The sequence below is a fragment of the Chinchilla lanigera genome, unplaced genomic scaffold (assembly GCF_000276665.1).
Source record: "Chinchilla lanigera isolate Chin_1 unplaced genomic scaffold, ChiLan1.0 scaffold00001, whole genome shotgun sequence".
In the NCBI taxonomy this organism is placed as follows: domain Eukaryota; kingdom Metazoa; phylum Chordata; class Mammalia; order Rodentia; family Chinchillidae; genus Chinchilla; species Chinchilla lanigera.
This window is the reverse complement of record NW_004955402.1, coordinates 3,724,623-3,744,928: the sequence shown is the minus strand read 5'-3', so window position 1 is coordinate 3,744,928 and position 20,306 is coordinate 3,724,623. Positions and strand designations below refer to the sequence as shown.

Here is a 20,306-nt window from a genome sequence, read left to right as displayed (position 1 = left end):
GATGATGACTTCCTGTGCTGCCCACACTCACCCTCAGGCCGAGTGAGGAGTAACCTTCCTTGTGTTCGGTCACTGACTGTGCGTGCTTTGGTGTCAGGACCCTTTGATACAGCTCGAAGCAAAGGTCCTGGATTCAATCCCCGAACTTCCAAGAAATGAGAAAAAGTTTTAACTATTCAAAGAACCTTTGTTCATGTGGGTAATAGCAATTGATACTTTCAGGATTAGTAATTAAAATTGAGATGTGTTGAAAACCCAAGAGTTCACAAGCATCCTTTCCACCAGCAGTTGAGAATGAAATGAGAATAGTAAAGCGAAGTAATTTATTATTATTATTAAAATATTTATCAATTTTCATCTTATGTCCTCCCTAAAAGGATCCAGATTTCAGGGGACCCTGGAAGACACTTTGAGAATTGATAAATTTAGGTCCTTATAAGTGATGTGCCTGCCTTGGTGATTATTGATAAAGGCTTAGAGGAACCAGGAAGGAAACTATAGAAGGGAAATCCCTTTATGATGTTATAATTCATATTTTTCTGTTTGAATAAATACAGCACTGTTCATTCCTGTTACTGAGAGGTAGTCCCTCTTTATACTAAAAAGCGCCCATTTCACAACAGCAGCAAACGAAATAATATACACAAAATTGCATAATGCCACTTAACTGTATGTGAGTATTATTAATTCTGTGAAGATTGAGTTTGTGAAATCTTACGCTCTAGAAAAATTGGAAGTAGGATTAATATTCATATACTTGAAATTGAGTTTAGGATTTCTGAGGGGTAGAGAGTGGGATAAAGTGAATTATTTAAACTTTTATTTGAGTGAGCCCATCTAAATTCATTCACTGGAGCTGCTTCTGAGATTTGGAGCTGTGGAACTGTCATATGTATTGGCATGATGGAATCATTTCAGTTCCTTTTATTATGAAATGTAGAATGACAGAATGATATAACACTGACTAAACACCTTTCAGGGAGACTTGGAAATGGCGCTTGATGGAAATTACCTACGAATCGATAACATACCCCATAAGTGAATTTACAGCCACACGTCTCCCATCAATAGACTGATTATGTAAGGTAACACATTCATTTCCAAAGAGGAAGAAGGTATGAGTGCTAACAGGGTTGCTAATATTTAAAAAGCCTGATAGATAAACATTGTCTGAATTTTATGTTAATGTAGATACAGAAACTTTCCCAGGGGAATCTGGTGATCTTTATAGATTTGTCCAGCTTTTATAGTTAATTTTTAAGCTTGAGGAAGAAGAAAGAAGTGGAGTACCTTTCCAGTGTTTTAATTGCTTTTTAAAAAATAAATGCTCATGCAGTACCTACCCTGGCCAGGTACTGTTTTAGCATCCTATGAGATAAAGAATTCTTGAGGGTCTTACAAGACCTCTCAGGTCAGCATAAGAGGCCACTATTTGATTGGACAGAAGATCAAGTGTTAAAATAGAACCGTGCACCGATGGGAAGAAAAAGTGAAAGTCACGGTGTGGCCTGGACTCGCTGAGATGAATTTCACGTACTCACTGTCTGCCCATGACAGTGGCCTGTGAGGCCTGGGGCTGGCTTCAGTGAGAGCTTGCGATCTGGAGGCCCAAGCAGTGAAGAACGTGTGAACTAGGGCGACCTCAGGAGCTCCGGAGGTGAAATCAAGAAAGCCAGAGTTGCCACCTGCCATTGACGGGCGCCGATTCCAGTGATCACAGAACGCTGAAGGTTCGTCATCGTCCCTCTCAGGTGTAGTGGAGGCGTCGCCGTCTGGAGAGGCTGGGTACCTTCAGGAAATGTCTCTGTTTGGTTCATACGTTGCTGACCTGACTCAGAGGGCGAAGCAGGCTGTGTCTCTGCAGCCTTTCTGCAGTGGAGGTCAGAGCACTGGGTTCTGTGAGCAGTCACACCTTCTTCCTCCTGGGTTTGGGGGCGCTGACTTTCCTTACTTTTCTCTAATAGATTTAGGGTGAGTCAGGAGCCCAGTCCTGTATTCTAGCGTGGGTGGTCCCTGTACTGCCCAGCAAATGGAGACATGCAGTTCCGGCTCTGTTGCTGCCTGCCCCCGGCGTCCTGCCTGGCGCCAGCTAAGGCTCAGGCAAGGTGTTAAGAATGGGCAAAGGACTGCGTCCTCCTGCGCTTCTTCCCCTCTCTACCTTCGGCGGGTTAAGACTCTTATTTATTCTTGTATTGCGTACGTCCTTGTCCTTAGTGACCTTCTCCAGTAGATAGGAACAACGTTGTCTTTAATGACCTGTCCACAGCGGAGAGCCCTCTGAGGTCCTGGGCACCAGATGGAAGTCTCACGGGAGCCTTCACAGGCCGCATCCTGTCCAGGCTTTGCTCACAACAAATCCCAGAGGTCCGACCTGTTCTCAGGCAGCAGGGTAGATGGTGGTGAGGTTTCTGGGCTCAGCCTAGGGAGCGGAGAGAGGCTGTCCTCACTTGCCCCATTGTGGACCCACCTGCACAGAAAAAAGGGTTTTAAAGCATTTCGTTTCAAGGAGGTCTTTTGATTCACGTGAATTCTTTTGTTCCTCCTGATTCCCTCATATTTAATTCAGGTAGGTTAAAGAGTTCTCTAAGATCCCGCCTCTGACAACCCAGTAAAACATTTCAGTAATAATAGTAGTTACGAAGCCCTTTAGAGCCATGCCGTTTGTTGAACTTATTGCCATTTTTTGTTGTTTATACCAATCACCTGGGAAGAATTACTGGTTTTCAGATTGTTAAACCTAGTACTTGCTATGCTGATGAGCGTTCCTCCAGAAAGTTTTAAAAGGACAGAAAGCTACCATTCTGAAGTAATTTACCGGAGTAGCAGTAAACTCTTTCAAATTGGACATGAATGTTGGTTAAAAAATAACTAAACACACACACACAAAACTCACTAAGCAAATAAAACATGATTTTTTTTGTGGGATTACACTTTAAGGGCACTTGCAGTTTGTTATGTTTATTATAAGACTTTCTATATAATTTGAAGACTCAATTTACAGATGTGTTGTGTTCCAAGCTAAATTGTGAATTGCGTTCATGCCAGACAATTTCATTTAGCTTCTAAGTCTTAATAAAAGCAAATGAAATGTTCATTCCATAAATGTTTCCAGAAGGTCTAGGAACATTAGCTTAGTAGTAGAGCACTTGCCTAGCACACTTAAGGTCCACCTCCCAAATTCATATAATAATATTTTGAGAATTAACTTTATGATGCTTTGATATGAATAAAAATCAGAGAAGATTAATCCATAACTACTAGAGCTTTGACAACTAGATCCTTCCCTGAGCTATATATTATTAAACCAGACCCTAAGATTTCTATAAAGATTTCACTTACCTTAACTCTAATAATTTCCCAGATACAGTAAAGATATATGAGCATGTATTGCTACTTAATTCAGTAAAGCAAATATCATTGAATAAATGTCAGCTTTTCCAGAGAAATCACTGCATATGACCTCTCAGGATAATATATTTATCAAAAAATCAATACTGAAAGTAAACAGATTTTTAATGTCTCCGAAGGATCTTCCTAATAAACTAAAATGCCAACCCGTAATTTAAGGCTACTGATACCAGTAGGTATTTATAGATGACATCATCATAATTTTATAGGTTATTCTTTATCATGAGTGTGCTACATCTAACTCAGTTTTCACCTTGGGCTGGGAAAAGTGATTCTTTGTGGAGGCAAATAAAGAGTATTTTGGCTCCTCTTTGCAGAAATTCCATCTTAGAGGGTAGAGGCCCCTGACTCTGCTGGCTCCACTCCTTCTCTTCCCTTCCCTTCTTCTCCCTCCCCTACCCTCCCTCCTCTCCCACCCCCTTCCCTTCCCTTCCTTTCCCTGCTGTGTGGCTTATTCCCTGCTGTGTGGTCTTCCTGCCCTCTCCTCTTCCTTCTGCAAACATCTGTGCTAAGCTCCCTGGGACTCAGCTCTCTCTTTCTGTAGCCTGTAATTCTCAAACTTTTTTTATCCACTGATTAGATGATCAGTAAAGAATTTTTAAAAGTCAATCACAAATTTTAAAAAACTTTTTGAAAAGTGATATTTTTAAATTGGTAAAAATAAAATGGTTTCGTACAAGTAAGGGAATTTTTTGTTGTAGTGGGGATCAAATATAGGGTCTCATGCTTGCTAGGGGAGCACTCTCCCACCCAGTTACATTTCCAGCCCTTTTAAAATATTTTTATTTTGAGAGAGGCTCTCATTAAGTTGCCCAGGCTAGCCTTGAACTTGAGCTCTTCCTGCCACAGCCTCCCAAGTAACTGGAATTACAGGCTTCTGGCTCCACCTAATTATGTGTAAAAAATTTTACTATCAAGATATCTATGTAATTGGCCCTTAAAACATCTTCCCACACACTGTACAAAGACAAAAATCAAGAAATGTCCCATATTTGAGAAATGGAAATTTAGATATTTCAGCATGGAGAAAATGGAGGCTCAGACCACAATTTAGTTGCATTGGCTTTTTAATTAGGGTCTGTAATATGTCTAACAGTAAGATAGCTCTTAGCACATTGGTACAAACTCCCTGACTTTAGTACCTCCTGTTATATGACTACAACCACATTCAAGTTCCTTCTGTAAGCCTCAGTGTCTTCATCATAAAGTGGAGAGAACATGATGGCTTATGTCATAATGTTATTATAAGAGTGAAACGAGAAAATGTGTACAGAGTTGAGAACAGTGTCTGATGCACAGTCCAATTAGTCATTTTATTATATGGACCATCTTTTAAATGTAGATCAAAATCAGGAGCATTTTACTTATGTTTTCTCTCCTGAGTTTTCTGTTACTTTCCTTCTAAATGACTTTAAGGTCCAGGATCCATATCTGAGTTAATTATTGCATATGGTGTGAGGTAGGGAGCTAAATTCATTTATTTGTTTTACAAGTGGATATCCAGTGATAACAGCCTCATTTATTGAAAATGCCATCTGTTGAGGATGAAACTGTGTTCTGCCAACCTTGATAATCAATATGTTGAAGTCCCAACCTCCAAAATGTAACCATATTTGGAGATAGGACCTTGAAAGAGGTGGTTAAATTAAATTGAAGCCTTTGGGCTTGGGCTTAATACAGTGTGGCCAGGGTCCTTATAAGAAGAGGAAGAGTCCTTGGGGATGCATGCACACAGGGAAAGGCTGTGTGTGGACCCAGTGAAAAGGGGCCTGCTGAGAAACCGACCCTGCTGGCGCCTGACCTCCAACTTCCAGTATTCAGCACTGTGAGGAAACATATTTCTTCCTCCATGCACAGGGTGTCCATAATGTAGTTATTTGCCTAAAATGTGGTCATTCTCCCCCATTCCTACTGTTTTATTTAAGAGTGAATGGGGTTTTAAGCTTATGATGCTGAATTCCACTGGGTGTTAACGGGGTGAGTGTGTGAGGTTAGAGGACCATAAATCCTGAGCCTCACACTTAACTTTGGATGGTATCCCCAGAGGGATAACCTTTAGGCACAGAGACATTTGCACATGATTGACGATAAAATGTGTGCGTTACTTATCCAAGGCTGTGCTTCACTGCTAGATCACACTGCTTCCAGGGTACCATGAATTAATATTTTTAATTTATTACATTGTGAATAGCATGACTACATTGCATTGCCGTTTTTCACTGCTTCACGTGCTGATATGCTAGACATTGAAAATAACACTATTGAAAAATCATATCTTGGCATCTCTTCATTTTTTTAATATGTCAGGGACTTCAAAATAGCATTGGCATGGGATTCTCTGACCCTGAGTTGCCCCTGCCAACTGTTCCCTGGGAATAAATCAGGGTGTGGAGCAGCAGCCAGGTGCACCACTGATCTCCCTGGATGGAATTCTGACCCGAGCTCCAGTAGCGCTGACACCAGAGAGTTTGTCCCAGGCTATATCATGCCTACAAAGCCACCCTTGAATGCTTTGGAAAAATGCTCTTCTGTCAAAAGACCTAAGTTGTAGAGCAGTCTCCCTGTGACCTTCAGGTCAACTAATAGCTCTTCGCTGACCACACTCAGTTTTTTATCTATGGGCTGGTATTGTGGGTAGTAATTGTTGTCCATCCAATGCCTTTGACTTTCCCTGGCTATTGTATTTTGGTGTTAGATTGGTGGCCTGCAGTGTCATTTGATGTGGGAATCCTGCCAGCAGACTCCTCTGCTTTCCCCCTGAGCATTATAATGTGGTTCATCAACCTTGCAGCTGGTTTTAAGAGCTTCTCAAAATGTGATTTGTAATTTTTTTCCCCTGTCGAGAATAATTTTGTATGGTGCCTCTGTAATTCAAGGTTCTTCTCTTTCTTTCCTGACAGCATTTGTTAGGTGGCTAGAAGAAATTAACATTCTTGTCATGGAGAAATCTTGCGGGATTTCTCAGAGATGCCCTGGGCAGACTTTTTATGATGTCAGCATTTATGAAAATTGGATAATGACCCACTTCCTGAGGACTTGAGGCAGATGCTTCAAGAGTCCAGTCTCAGTGCTCTTTGGGTCTTCATCATCTTTCTGCCTTCCTCTGTTTTTTTGCCGGACTTATGATCACACCATCCCTCTATACTTTCTTGCACTGTCACCTTCTAACTTGCATTGTATACTTTCTGTCCACCAACATACTGTTATTTTGAACTATGAAGTTCTTCCCTGTTTCTGTTACTGCTTTTCATTTTAATCTGCCATTTTGGAAGCATGGATTCATGTTGGTGAATTTTGATCAAAATGCTGTACAACAGCAAGATCATAGACTTAACAGATGTGATTCATAACAAGCGGATAATGGAAAGGCGCTTGAACCCCTGGAAACTGGGGGCTTGGTGACTTGCACAGAAGAGCTGGGTCAGGGCTTGTGTGCAGTGGGTGCCCTTGTGCTCACTCAGGTTGTGAGCAGTGCTGCACACCACGTGACAGTCCCTCAACTTTGAGTTTTAAGGAAAGTGAATATACATGTGCCTAACTTAAGATTAATAAAAAAGGAATAAGTGACTGTGCACATTTGGCTTCTGTGGGCAGGAAGGCATGGGCACACTTGTTACCCTGCCTTTACTTCAGCCACCTCAGTCAGAAGGAGAGTAAGTGTTTTCCCCAGTGGGTACCAGCAGGGGACAACATTGTCACCCACCCAGAGGGTCCCTGATACTCTGCATTGTTCCCAGGAGAGAGGGTAGGGTAGGCTGAAGGCCTTGCCCCTTCCAAGTCTGAATGGGTATGGTTATTTCATTTCAGTGGATTCCAACAACTCTGGATATTGTCGTTGGCCTACAGTCAAATCATAGGGTTTGGACACAGACAGATACAGCGTTAGGCCGAAGCTAATGGGTCTTCTGGTGTCCATCACTCAGGATGACCTTTGTTACACGATGTACTGAGCCCTGAGCTCATGCCTCAGGGTGATTTTCTTGTCATTTTTTTTCTGTGTTATGATTTGGATGTAGATGTGTTTGGAAGGTAGCTGGCTCAGGGGAGCTTATCGTTGACCTGCTGTTAGGAGGCGTGGCCTGGTTGGAAGAGACCGGGGCTCCCCCCTCTGGGGGATTAAACTGGAAGGGTTTCCAGCCCTCTCTAGCTCATTCCTTAAGCTCTCTCTCTGCTTCCTGTCCACCATGCCATGAGCAGCTCTCCTCCGCCATGCCCCTCTGCCATGCCATCCTGCCTGAGAGCCAGCTGATGACGAACTGATTCATGAGCCAGGGTAATCCTCTCCTCCTTTAAGTTGTGGATGTTGGGTACTTTGTAGCAGAGAGATAAGGGAAGTGACTGCGACACCTGGATGCATGGTTGTGATACCTCTACTAGGGGCCCAGCACTGTCAGTGTCACAACAGGGTGACTGTGAGCATGCTAATTGTTCTTGTGTTTAACTGTGACCTGTGTGCAAATGCAGTGACTTCAGCTGCCTTTCACCTGCCAGTGCCGCCTCACCTGTGGGCTGCTTTGTCAGGCCACCCACTGGGGATCACCACACAGAGTCAAGTGCTTTGCTGTGCCAAGTGTCAAGGATAGAATTTCCTCTGTCGTTTTTCTGCCCTCAGTTACTGGGTCTCCAGGGTCCCTAGAATGAAGCTGGACTGCGCTGCGGAGTGTGGGGCTGGGCTTCCATCAGTGCACGTGGACTCTGCTGTCCCAGTGTACTTGCAGGTGGCTGCCTCTGCCTGTCTCCAGCTGTGTTGCTGCTCAAGGTACAATCAACCTGTGAGCCTCTGTCTACTGTCCTGGGTTGACCAGATGTTCCTGTTTGTTCTCTTTGCTCCCACTGTCTTCTGCACAGATTTCTGTGGGGCTGATTTCATTCTGTTTTATTTAATGCTCCCAGGACTGAAGCCAGTCCTCTCTGAGATTCAGTGCTCCTCCACCCAGAGTGGCCTCCTCCTTGGACCAGCAGCTTGTTTGTTTATCATTGCCTTGGTCATCTGTAATTGAAGATGACAGCATTGAAAAGAGTTAATTATGCGGCTCATCTACTATGGCTTCCTGAAACACTGGATGCATGGTCTTTAGGCCATTGTTTGGAGTTCTGAAAGGGCTTAATTGAGCATAATCCTTACTTCCTCTGGCCTCCAGATCCAAGAGAGCCCCACCAAGGAGAATGCTGTGTGATCTCGGGACAGGCACCCCTGCCACAAGGAGCCCTAGAAGCCTGATTTTCTCCCGCAGAGGCTTTGAGTGGCTGCTACAGTGTGCTGGACAGTGTAGTGATTCCTTTAGCCACAGTCTTGGAAGCAGCTAGCAAAGGTCAGGTTCAGAGTCTGCAGTGGTTACTGTTGTCCCATGAGGGCAACTCCCTTCACTTAAGGAGTTCCAGGGTTGCTGCTGGACTTTGATTTTGATCGTCACTGCTGCTTGGACTTCAGAAGCCCCTGTGCAGCTTGCACAGGTGCTGGGAGCCCTCTCCCATCCACTGAGGGCCCTCCAGGTGTGTCAGTCATGGAAGGTGACCCTGTCAGCTGCTGGTGACCACTACCCTAGCATGACTTCTCTCCTACTTGAGTGACAGAGACGTGTGTGTGCGATGTGTTATATCAGCACAAAAGGAGGATTAAAGACACATGAATGTCGGGAGTTTAAAAAGAATGTTATGGAGTTTGGTAGCACAACAACATGAACATACTCAGCACCATGGACGGTGAAGATATATTTAACAGTCTTAACCCTGGTGCTCTTAAAATGGTGAAAATGGTAAATTTTAGATGTGTGTTTTATAACAATTTTTTAAAAGTAAAAAATCACCTCGCAGCTCTTCCAGTCTTCCCATGAGTAATGGATTAGAATATAGAAATACAGCATTCAATCTTTTCAGTATGATAGAGGATGCCTCTTCAAACCCAAACAGTATACATTTAAAAAGTTAATTTTTTTTTACAGTAGTCTTGATATTTTATAGTAGCAAGAATGTATAATAAAGTAATGCCTTAAATAAACCTCACTGTTCTTTTGCTACCAGTAGGTGTCTGACTTCTAGTTATAAATATTGAGGGTATTTCTCTTCACAGTGACAGTATTTTTTGTAATATTTTTGAAATATCTGTCTGCTAGACAGATACTTCAGACACAAGATGTTCAGTGCTGTTTGTGTTCCATCTTTTATTGGTCTGGTAAATTTATTGAAAACATCTATTAGTCGAGACAACAGTGTAGTTAAAAATTAGTATGCAAGTACCCATTTTTGGTTTTGATTTATAAAATTAGAGGAGTGCGGGTGAACCATGAGGTGTGGACAGAGTTTTTAGTGATTCTTTTTAAAAATTGTTTTAAGAAATTTTACTTGTATTTAAGTTACAGGATTAACTTTTATTGTGGTAAAATATACTTACAATGCTGTGCAGCCATCAGAACTATTTAATTCCAGAATTTTCGTTTCACCCCTGAAGGAAATCTTGTACCCAGTGATCACTCCCTGGTCTCTTTTTGTCCCCTAATCCTAGCAGCCACTCAATCTGTTTTCTGTTTCTATGGATTTGCCCATTTTGGAAATGTCTTAAAAATGGAAAATACTACTTTTGAAACAACTAAAATTTGTCTTCAGACAGTGGAATCTGTCCTTGATCTTTTTGCAACTATGATGGTCAAAGACTTAATATGTAAATAAGAAATACATACATATATATATATACATACTGGGGATGGTTGAGGTTCCCTGGAATATATTCATGTTAGAATACTCTACCACCATTAAAGGAGAGCTGTAAATACATAATAATTGATATTTAAAACAGTTTATAGGACTGGAAGTGTAGCTCAGTGGTAGAGCACTTCCCTAGTGAGCTGGAGGCCCTTTATTCAATTCCTAGTAATGAATGCAAGAAAACAAAACAAAAAAACAGTTTATAATATCTGGTAAAGGAAAAGTCAAAATTCCAAAACTATGTGGTATGATTATGTTCTTCAAAAATATAGAACCGTATAGTGGCTAGAAGGATGTCACCAAAGTATTTGCTAAGTACGTTAGTTTGTGTGGATGATTTTTCCTCATGGTGTTTCTTTATGATTTTTCTACCAGTCCTTACTTTCAGATTTGTGAGAACACTGACTTTTAAATGAGAAACAGACTTGCTTCCTTATGAGCAGTCACAATTAGTGTAGAACTTCATGGGTTATTTTCAAAACCCGAGTAAAGCATATTAATTTTGTTTTAATTGATCATCTTTGGCAAAACTTCATTGCCTACACACCTTGGAAAATACAACATCGCAGGTGCATTAGTATTGGGTCTCCTTTGTCTATCCTCGCCGACTGCTGTTGAAACAGAGTCATTGAATTTTTAAAAAACAGTTTGAAAGAGATGTATAGATTAGCTCTATTAATTCCTTGAAAACAACAGATGACTCTGCCAATCAGGAAAATGAGAAAATTGGAACTTCGTATTGTAAAGTCGTTTAATTCTGCAATTATCTGGCAGAGTGATTTCAGTGCTCATGCTCCACCCTTTTTAAAGCAAAAAAAAGTCTGAAAACTGATTTATGCCATAGTCATAAATATGTCAAAATGATTAAATTAAAAGAAACACTGCTCTCCATCCCGAGTGAGTACGCGGTCCTTTTGTTGTTGAGGAGAACGTACTGTCTACACAGAGATTTCTCTTTCAAGTTGAAAACATCATGTTAGTGCAGAACTCCCTGTGTCCAGTGTTTGTCATTAAGCTTCTAGATGTGCATTCTCAGGTTCCAGGACATATCCTAGGGTCCAACAGCAACGAACCTGCCTGTCTCAGGGTCACTGAAGTAGAGCATACTTGGGGATAATGATAACATCCGGGACCTCTGATTTGCCTTAGTAAACACCTGTAACCCAGCCACTTCTCGACCATGTGCTACCCATGTATTGTGTGTGATGATTGCTCTCGTTATTTTATGTATATTGCAGTTTCTCTGAATTCCTGAGGAAAGTGGAGGGGGAGTATGCAGTATTCAAGGTACCTTGATGTAGGGTCTCCTATATTTGTGGGATCCTATGGCTTTTGTTAAGCATGTTTAAAGTTGTGACATGTAACACTCCTACAGTAAAGTGAGTAAAATACAGATGCACAGATAAACAGTTGTGAGATTGGTTTCTGAGTGACTGTTAGACAAATCCAAAAAAAGAACCCTGCCTGTTTTTAATAAGTCCCTGGTTGTCTTTCCCCGGTCATAGCCTCTTTCCTCGCTCCACAGGTAAACATCTCTGGAGTTTTCTATTAACAGCCATCATTTTTATGAAAATGATTTTAACAGTTATGCACTTTAGCCCAGCACTCTAAAAGTGGAGTCAAGAAGCCACTGGGAATACATGCCTGTTCCAGAACTCTCTCAGACCCCGACTGCAGGAATCTAGGCATAGACCAAGATTAGGAGTCTTACCTAGCAACTGCTGACACCCACCAATCAGAACTCTCCAGCCCTTGTAAACTGCTGCCAGCACCAATGAACTTTCTTTCAAAACAACTTGCATAACCTCCTCCTTCCTCAAGAAAAACCCTAACCTCTTCCTTTGTTTTCCAGACACACCCTGAGGCTATTCTGAGCTGTCTTCTGAGCTGTAGTTTATTATTCCGGAATAAATCCTTTGCTTGATCTCTCTCGGTCTTTATTTCAGACAGACACCTTCCTTTAAGCTTTATTTACATAGAATCCTACCCTTTATATGAGCTTGCATCTTAGCTCTTGTTCTTAATCTTTAAAATTCAGGAATATTGTGTGCAACTGTAACTAGCTCATTTACATTCATGACAGTATTCCTCTGTGTGTACTTCATCATCTTCATCTGTTCTGTTCTCCCTGGGTGTTTGGGTTACCACTGTGAAGGTGCTTGTGTATTCTAGTGCACGTAACCTGACCAAATTGCAGTTTAGGATACAGGATGTACAACTTCTACTTCGTTTTTTGTGTGAGAAACTTTTACTAAGATGATTGCATGAATTTACAGTCCCAGGGACAATCTATGAGAGTGATTCTTGTCCAAGAGCATTCTAATGCGGGGCATTGTCAATTTAAATTACCAAGTGGAGGGGTGTGCAGTATAATCTCATCATGGCCGAAAATTATATTTTTCCTTATAAACGATTATATGGAGCATAATTTCATGACCATTGGGGTTTCTCTTTTGTGAAACCCTGTTTTTATCAGTTTGTACTAATTCGTTACATACTGCGTAGAAGTCCTTTGTTACTTGTTTCTTTTAGTCAAATTATTAATCTTTTATATGATGGTTAATAGTTTTTGCATATTATGTAAGAAATCCTTCTGTTCACCACGGTTTAGAAGATATTATTCTGTATTATACTATAGAACCTTTATATGTCTTGTTTTGTATTTTGTTGTCTACTTAGACATTTTGTGCATGATGTGAAATAAGGGTTAGATTCTGAGACTTCTTTTCCTTTGTTTCTATTCTTCTTCCCTTTCCTCCTTTCTTTCTTACCATCTTCAAATGCAGAGTTCTAATAATGGATCCCATACTACTGTTTGAAACCTCATCCTTCCTTTTTTATTCTGCAGTGCCACTTTCCCACAAATCTATACCAGTGCATACATGTGTACATATAAGGGGTGATTGAAAAATAATGTAGTGTTTTAAATTAAAAGGAATTTACTATAAGACACTTTGCCAAGAATAGTGAAGTGTGTTTGAAGTATATTTTGAGTGTTTTGAGAGGGGTTAATGGCAGAGTGCCTTTTACTGTAATATTTTATTTAAATATTCCTTGTATTTTGTGATTACACCATGTTAAATGTTTACAGCAGTTTCTCTTGAGTACAAACGTTGCAGTCATGTGCCCTTATCTGTCCTGTTCAGCTGATCTGCATTGTGAGACTTCTGGCTCCTCCTTAAAGTCAGAGTGAGCATGAAAAGTCAAAGTTAGGAATTTGTCGGGACAGTGAGGTGGCCGCGACAGCACCACTAAAGACACTCATTGAAAGGGCCGTCCAGAGCTGCTTCAGAAGGCAGCAAGACCGATGGGCTGAGTGTGTTCAGAGTAAAAGGAAGCACACCGGGGCATTCACAGCAATGCGTCTTGTACTGCAGTTACATTTTTAAAATTTAAGTATTTGGTGTATTTACCAATGACACCTCCTACATGTCCGTGTGTACCTGGGATTGCTCCCTGTTCTGTGGTCAGGCAGTCCATCCCTGCATCAGTGGTTCCATGGTCTTGTGCTAGGTTTGGACCAAGCCCAAGCTTGTCCTTTTTCATGTTCTTCAAGCAACTCTTAAGATACTCCATTACACCATTTGTGCTGCTATAACCACACTTGAGACTGGGTGGTTTATGTATAATGACATCTATCACTCACTGTTGTAAAGGCTGAAAGTCCAAGTTGCGGTGAGAGCCGGTGTCTGGGAAAGCTCACTGCCCCCAAGATGGCGCCTTGCTGCTGGGTCCGGTGTCCTGGAAGGCGGTGTGGCTGGAGCAGGAGGCAGCTCTCCAAGGCTCTTCCCTGAGGGCCTGAGACCTGTCCCTGAGATAGAGTCCTCCAGGAGCCCCACTTCTTGACACCTTCATCCTGAAGGTTAAGTTTCCACATAGGAACTTTGGAGGGGCATAATCATTCCAGCCATTGTAGGTATGTGGGCATTTTCACACATCTTGAAGGTAGCTCGCGAAGCAAGATTTTGATTTTGATTGCATTTAACGTATGGATTAATCTTTTATGTATCATGCTTTTTGACAGTGAAAATGTCCCTATTGATTTAGATCTTTATTTCTCAGTGAAGTAAAATGTATATATGTCTTAATTCATATACACATCTATATCTTAATATATATGTATATCTTATAGTGAATATGATACACAGAGCCATATATACCTTATAAGAGCCTTTAATTAGATTTGGTTAGATTTTTTTCCTAGAATTGAGTATTTTTAATGCTATTATTATCTTTTAAAAATTAACTTTTTAACTTTTTCTAGTGCATAGCGTTTCACATTCTATCTTGCTGAATTCACTTATGAATTTAAGAGTTTCGCTGGAAGTTCTTCTGGGTGCTCTGTACACAGCATCCTTGTCTTATGCCTGATATTAAAGGCAGGATTTCAGGGTAGCATCATCAATCATTCATTAAATCAATATTGTTTATTTACCGAGGCTCTTACTATTGTCTCCTCTGTGCTCGGGGTGCAGACCCAGGCAGCATCTGTGAGTGTGCGCTGCTGCTCCCTCACTCTCACTGTTGAGTATTATGGGCTGTTTGTACACGAGCATCTTACACGTGTGAGTTTAGCTAGACACTAAACAATAAAGTTGCTCCAACTACCCACGACCCGGTAATTTTAGCTGCTGTTGTGAACATCGAGTGCACTCACTCATCCCTTGTTGTTGATAGAGGCTACATTCAGTAGCTAGGTGTGCACATTTTATCACAGGGCTGCCTGGTGGAGCCATGTGTCACAGCAGGTGTGTTCATATACGGGCAGCATGTACGCTCCTGTATTGCTGTGTTGGAGCATGCGTAGAAAACCACATTAGAAATATCCCATTTCCTTCCTTGTCTTAGGTCTGGTATCTGTGAGGCAGAGCCCTTTTCTTTCTCCCTCCCTTTATTGTCTGAGACTTTCTTCCCTTTCACATTAGAGGCCACTCCTAGGTTTTCGTTGCTGGCTGCAGTTTCCTGAAGGTGTCCACCTTGGGAATCCATCTGCCCATCCGTTACGCATCTTGAGTCTGCCCACTTGGGGTCCTGCTGCTCCTTGTAGATGGAACTTAGGAAAGGATCCAGTGTACTGTTTGCTCCCAAGAGGTTGCCGGCTTAGGGGGTTGTTTTCTTCAATCCAGGAAAAGATTTCAGAGCTTTGAAAGTTAAGATAAGCGGTCAAGTAGAGACGGTGATGTGTCATCTAGGGGAGGTTGCTGGGATTATGGGATGTTAGAAGCAGTGTTGGCCATGTGGATCTTCCCTGAAATCATAGGGCCATAGGGCAACACTGGTAATGGGACACTGTAGACTCTACATAAGCATTTAAGGGGAAATATAGTCATTATTTCTGATTCACTTTCTGACACTTCTACCAAAGTGTATGCAGTCTGTATTACAGTTTGGAAAGACTCAGGCTAGTGACGTCACCCTTGCAACCAACCTCCTTGTGAATTGGACTTTACCTGCAATTAGACAGTGTCTATTTCAGTCCTACAGAAAATCTGACACCTCTGTATTGATTTGCTGGTTCATTCATTAGTTATATCATTCACTCACCCTAATTATTGGAAAACTCTCATGTAGCAGCCCTCTGCTGGGCAGTGCCTATTTAACAATAAGCTCTCAAGGAAATTACAGTTTATTGGGCATGTAGACCAGAATCAAGGTGATTCCGGTCATAGAATGCCAGCTAGGGTTATGGAAACTGGCCTGAGCCCGGAAGAAGGGATCCTGCCATTGGAGGGTCAGACAGTGCTTCAGGGAGGAAGTGACGTGGAATCTGAGACCTCAGGATGGTTAGGGTTTACAGTGGGAAGAGGGCAAGGGAGGAATGTTTTAGACACATGTGTTAGTTTTTTGTTGCTGCTATAACAAGTTACCATCTACTTTTTGTCTTAAAATTTAAAAAAATATCTTGTATTACAGTTTTGGGGTCTGAATCCTGAGATGGGCCTTACTGGACTCAAGTCATGATGGCAGAGGGCCATGTTTCTCTGCAAAGTTCTTAAGGCTGGTCAGTTTCCTGGCTGCCCCCCAACCAAAGCCTGCTTTGCTTGGCTGGTCCCTCCTCCTGTCTTCAAGCCAGCAGCCTGGTATCTTCAAATCCACCTCTGAACCCTGCCTTCCTCTTTGACCTACCAGGACTCCTGGGCTGACCTTGGGCCCCTTGGGTGATCCCCGCCTCTCTAGGTGCTGGTTCACTACCTTACTTCCATCCACAACCTGAATTTGCCTTTGCATGGAATTTGAATTCCTCACAGTTCTGGAGATTAGGACAGCAAGGTGATTATAGGGTGCTGTTATTTATTCTGCATTCCACGGAAGAGGAAAGCATAGCTAGCATATTTGAAGGGTGAAAGAAACCCAACCTGGCTACAGTCTTCGCCCACGGGGAAGCAAATGGCAGGAGCAGGGGCTGAAAAGAGAAGGCATGAAAATGTGGTTGAATTTTATCCTAAGGAAAGCAAGCGACCATTAAAGAGTGAAATAATTAGATTTGAGTTATTGCAAACTTCCTCCACTGCACTTGGAGGTTCTTAATGGACAATACTTGCCTACTTCACTGACTGTAAATTGAAGCTAATTAACTGAGAATTATCAGAGCATTATCTGAAATAAGAGATAGTTAAATAAATAAATATCCCTATACATGGGCAGAACACCAAAAAACTAAAAAATTCTGAAAAGAATTGATTGTGTCCCTTTATTCATGGTATTGATCAAGGTTTGGGCTGGGACCTTATTATCATGAATACCTGTCACAAGTGGACCCAAGCTCACACAGGGGCCTTCCTGGTTTATGTAAGGGACAGCTCCCAAGTTCACCTCCTAAGAATAGCTGCGTTCAGAGGCTGGAATGGCGCCACCGCTGGTCTCCTCTGTTGGCACCATGGTCAGGTGGGTAGATCTCAGCAGCCTGGCTGTTTTCTGTGGAGATGCAATGCCCAGCAGCACGTCGGGCTCTTACCTCACCAGCTCAGACATCCCAGGTCCAGGTTGGCAGAGGACGTTAAGTGTAGGCCTGCGGATTGGACCCATTGGGCCACCTCTGACTACGTGCTCATCCCCGATACTTGTTGTCTGTTACCGCAGGTGTGAAAAGATAGGCGCTGAACTCTGTCACGCGATTGCTGCTCCTCAGCTCTCCTCTCCAGTTGGATATGGATTTGAAATCTTAAGATGTAGATGTTTATGTTCTGCTACACTCATTGAAAATCAGCACAGAGGTACTTAGTAATGGATATCATTTGCCTGGTTGAAAATGGAAATACTTAATTAAACCTAATATAGTAATGAAATCTGAGCAGGCTTTTATTTAGATCACTTTCTTTTCTTGAGCAACTGGCTGTCTCTTTCCGGCTGTGTCAGCAGGTTTAATCTCCATGCCAGGAAATCCTTTTGCAGTCACGTTGTCCTCGGCTAGGTACAGGTGTGTGTGAGGGTACGTCTGCGTTCCTTACTGGATGTGTAATGCCATTTGACTCGCAGCCTTTCCGCCCTGCGTACTGGAGCATTGGTCAGTGGGACACCTGTTTGCAGGGGACATTTTCAGGCAGAGCAGGTGGCCAGCGTGTCAGAGAGTGGTTGTGTCTGCTTGGCTTCCTGCGTGGCACAGGTGCGGGACCCCCTCTTGGGCCCTCTCTGTCTTGAGCACCTTGTGCGGTGCCTGCAGCGTCACTTCTCTGCAGAGGGCGCTTGGAAACACTGCTGCGAACCCAGCGCCTTCCTCTCCCTCTCTGCCCCTGCCCCTGCCCTCCCCATCTTGGTTTATTCACCGTGTACCTGTGCATGACGCTGTTCTGCTGACGTCCTGGGTCTCACAGTTGCCGAAGTCACTGCTCTGCTCGCCAGTGTTCCGATTCCTGCCACCCCCGCTCAGCGTTTCTGCCCCGACTCCTCCATTGCTTTCCAGAATGATTGCTTCCAGCCAGGCAGGTCCTGTGAGCATTTCTGAGCCTCTCCAGAGCCTGCTGCGCTTCGGTGGTGAGCTCTTTCCCTCCGGTCTTGGTACTGTTGAGATAAAGACTTTCAGAAATACTTTGGAGTCTCGGAGTTATGAGAAATAACTTATGAGTTATGAGAAATAATTCCCACCACCCTCCTTCCTGCAGCAGTAGATTAAGAAGCGGCTTTTTCTGAACTTGTTCACCCTTGGCGACTGCGTTCTCACTCGACCCTCGTGTCTTCCGTGTGCAGCTCTCACCTTTTGGTTTGGGTTCTCCGGCAGCCCACGGAGGGACGAAGTGTGGTTGGCTTTTCCGATGTGAAGTGCTCACAGAACCGAGTGCCTGTCCTGAAAGGCAGCTGCCTGGGACGTGCCATTTGCAAACGACATCAGGTGCTGAGTGATCAGGGTGTCATGTTCAAGCTGGTCACAGTCTGAGGAAACACTGACATTTTAATATTAAAACTGTTTTTAAAAATGCCCACTCAGGCTCAGACAAGACTTCTACAGATGAGGTAAATGAAAAAGGAGGCTGCAGGCTTTAGCAGCAGGGACACTGACTTGAGAAGTGAGACAGAGTCTGGAATTTGAGCTGAGCCTAAAGCCCCAGTGCCCGGGCATGGCCAGAAGCTTCACTGAACCGCGTTGGAAATCTGTCTCCTGCTGTGTCTTTTCTTCTTTGATGAGCCAGATACTCGTGGTCTGGAACCTCAGCCTCCGAAAATAGTGTGACATCTCTTTGGTGAGAACCCCTGGTATCTCTTCAGGAATACCCCAGAGCCCGTGGCCCTCATTAGGACCTCCCAAGAAATACAAGGTTCGGCATTCCTGTGAGCTTAGAACAGATGATAGGCACATTGCAACATCCACTGGTGAGAGGTGCAGGCAATGGACACGGCAAGTAACATCAGACTAATGAATTGCAGGTGGCAGAGCTAAAGGAATACAGTATTACAGAACCATCAAGGCATCCTCACTAAATTATAGACCAAGTTGAGGAAAGGAGAAGGTAGAAGTAAAAATACAGCAACTCCTTTAGAATGGATGGGCGGGCAGACGGATGGACGGATGGATGGATGGATGGACGGACGGGCAGATGAACTGATGGACAGACTGATTGGAGTGCTAGCCATGAAACCCAGGGCCTGGTGCATGCAGATACTCTACCGCTAAGCTCCATCCCCATCCTTAAAAGAATTGTTTAAAATATTCAGCCAATTTCTTCCCAAGCAACCCCGACGTGGCACAAGGAGAGTGAGTGTGCAGCGCGGATGTGGGCAGAGCTGGGCTGTGGCTGCTCTGCAGTTAGCACGTGCTCTCGGGGCGTTTGGTACAGTTTGGAGCTACACACGGGGCTGCTTTCTGCCCCTTCCCGTTAAATGTGAGCGGCCCTCTTTTGGCCGTCCATCCCGCATATGGTGGTGAAGTTAGAAACCTTCTGCACAAGGTCTTATGGGTGGACCGCCCTCGTAGGTGCTGTAGTGCTGATCTTGGTCCCAGTGCCAAGTGGGGAGATCCTGTTTGCAAAGCAAGGTTGCTTTCCAGTCAGAGCTTTGTTATCCTTTTCTTTTTTTCCCTGGGGTGTCCTCTGCCAGGTAGTGGTTGTCTTCCCCCGCCTTGTCACCTCCCTTTGACCTAATTCATGTGAGGACCCAGGCAGCTCTGCCTTTGCCTGTGGTGCCCTTTGAGGGAGGAGCGGTCTCTCACGCAGTTCTTCTCTGCTGAACCTGGGTCTGCCTCCAAGTGCTGACATCTGCACAGATGCCAGCGCTCCATGTGGAAGCCCTGGTGATGCCGTTATTTTTCTGGTAGTGCTGACATAGTGACTTTTAAAAAGAAATGTCTACTGAGATTCTCCTTTAGTGATGATTATTTTCTTTTCTATGACTTAGGAAACACTGACAAAAATACACTTCTTCTTTTGGACATTAATGTGACTGAAATAAAAGTTGAGCCTTCTTAATCTAAAAATCCAGAACTCTGAAATGTTTTGAGCATTGATCTGATGGCACAGATAAAAAAAATTATACTTCTGACTTCATATGGTGGGTCCCAATAGAAGGCAGCTGCACTAAAAATAATGTATAAAATTCTTCCACTATTTGCATGAGTCAGACATAAAACACAAGTGATTCACATACGTACAGTTGGGTCCCATCCCCAAGATAGGACACTGTGTATTTGCAAATATTGCAACCTATGAAAAAAACCCCAAATCCAAAACACTTCTGAGATTAGGCATTTTGAAAAAGAAATGCTCACC

The 20,306-nt window shown here is 43.1% G+C and overlaps 1 protein-coding gene and 1 long non-coding RNA gene across 2 annotated transcripts in view; one reads left to right on the top strand and one right to left on the bottom strand.

The window, feature by feature from the left end:
* Ptprm (protein tyrosine phosphatase, receptor type, M) overlaps positions 1 to 20,306 on the top strand; it is a gene marked incomplete at its 5' end in the record, with an annotated part of 513,011 nt that overhangs the window by 11,529 nt on the left and 481,176 nt on the right.
* LOC106149000 lies at positions 1,018 to 18,998 on the bottom strand. Its single transcript, XR_001234868.1, has 3 exons — positions 18,302 to 18,998; positions 17,881 to 18,108; positions 1,018 to 2,467 (listed from the first exon to the last, which is right to left on the bottom strand). It is a non-coding gene; the product is annotated as an uncharacterized LOC106149000 (long non-coding RNA).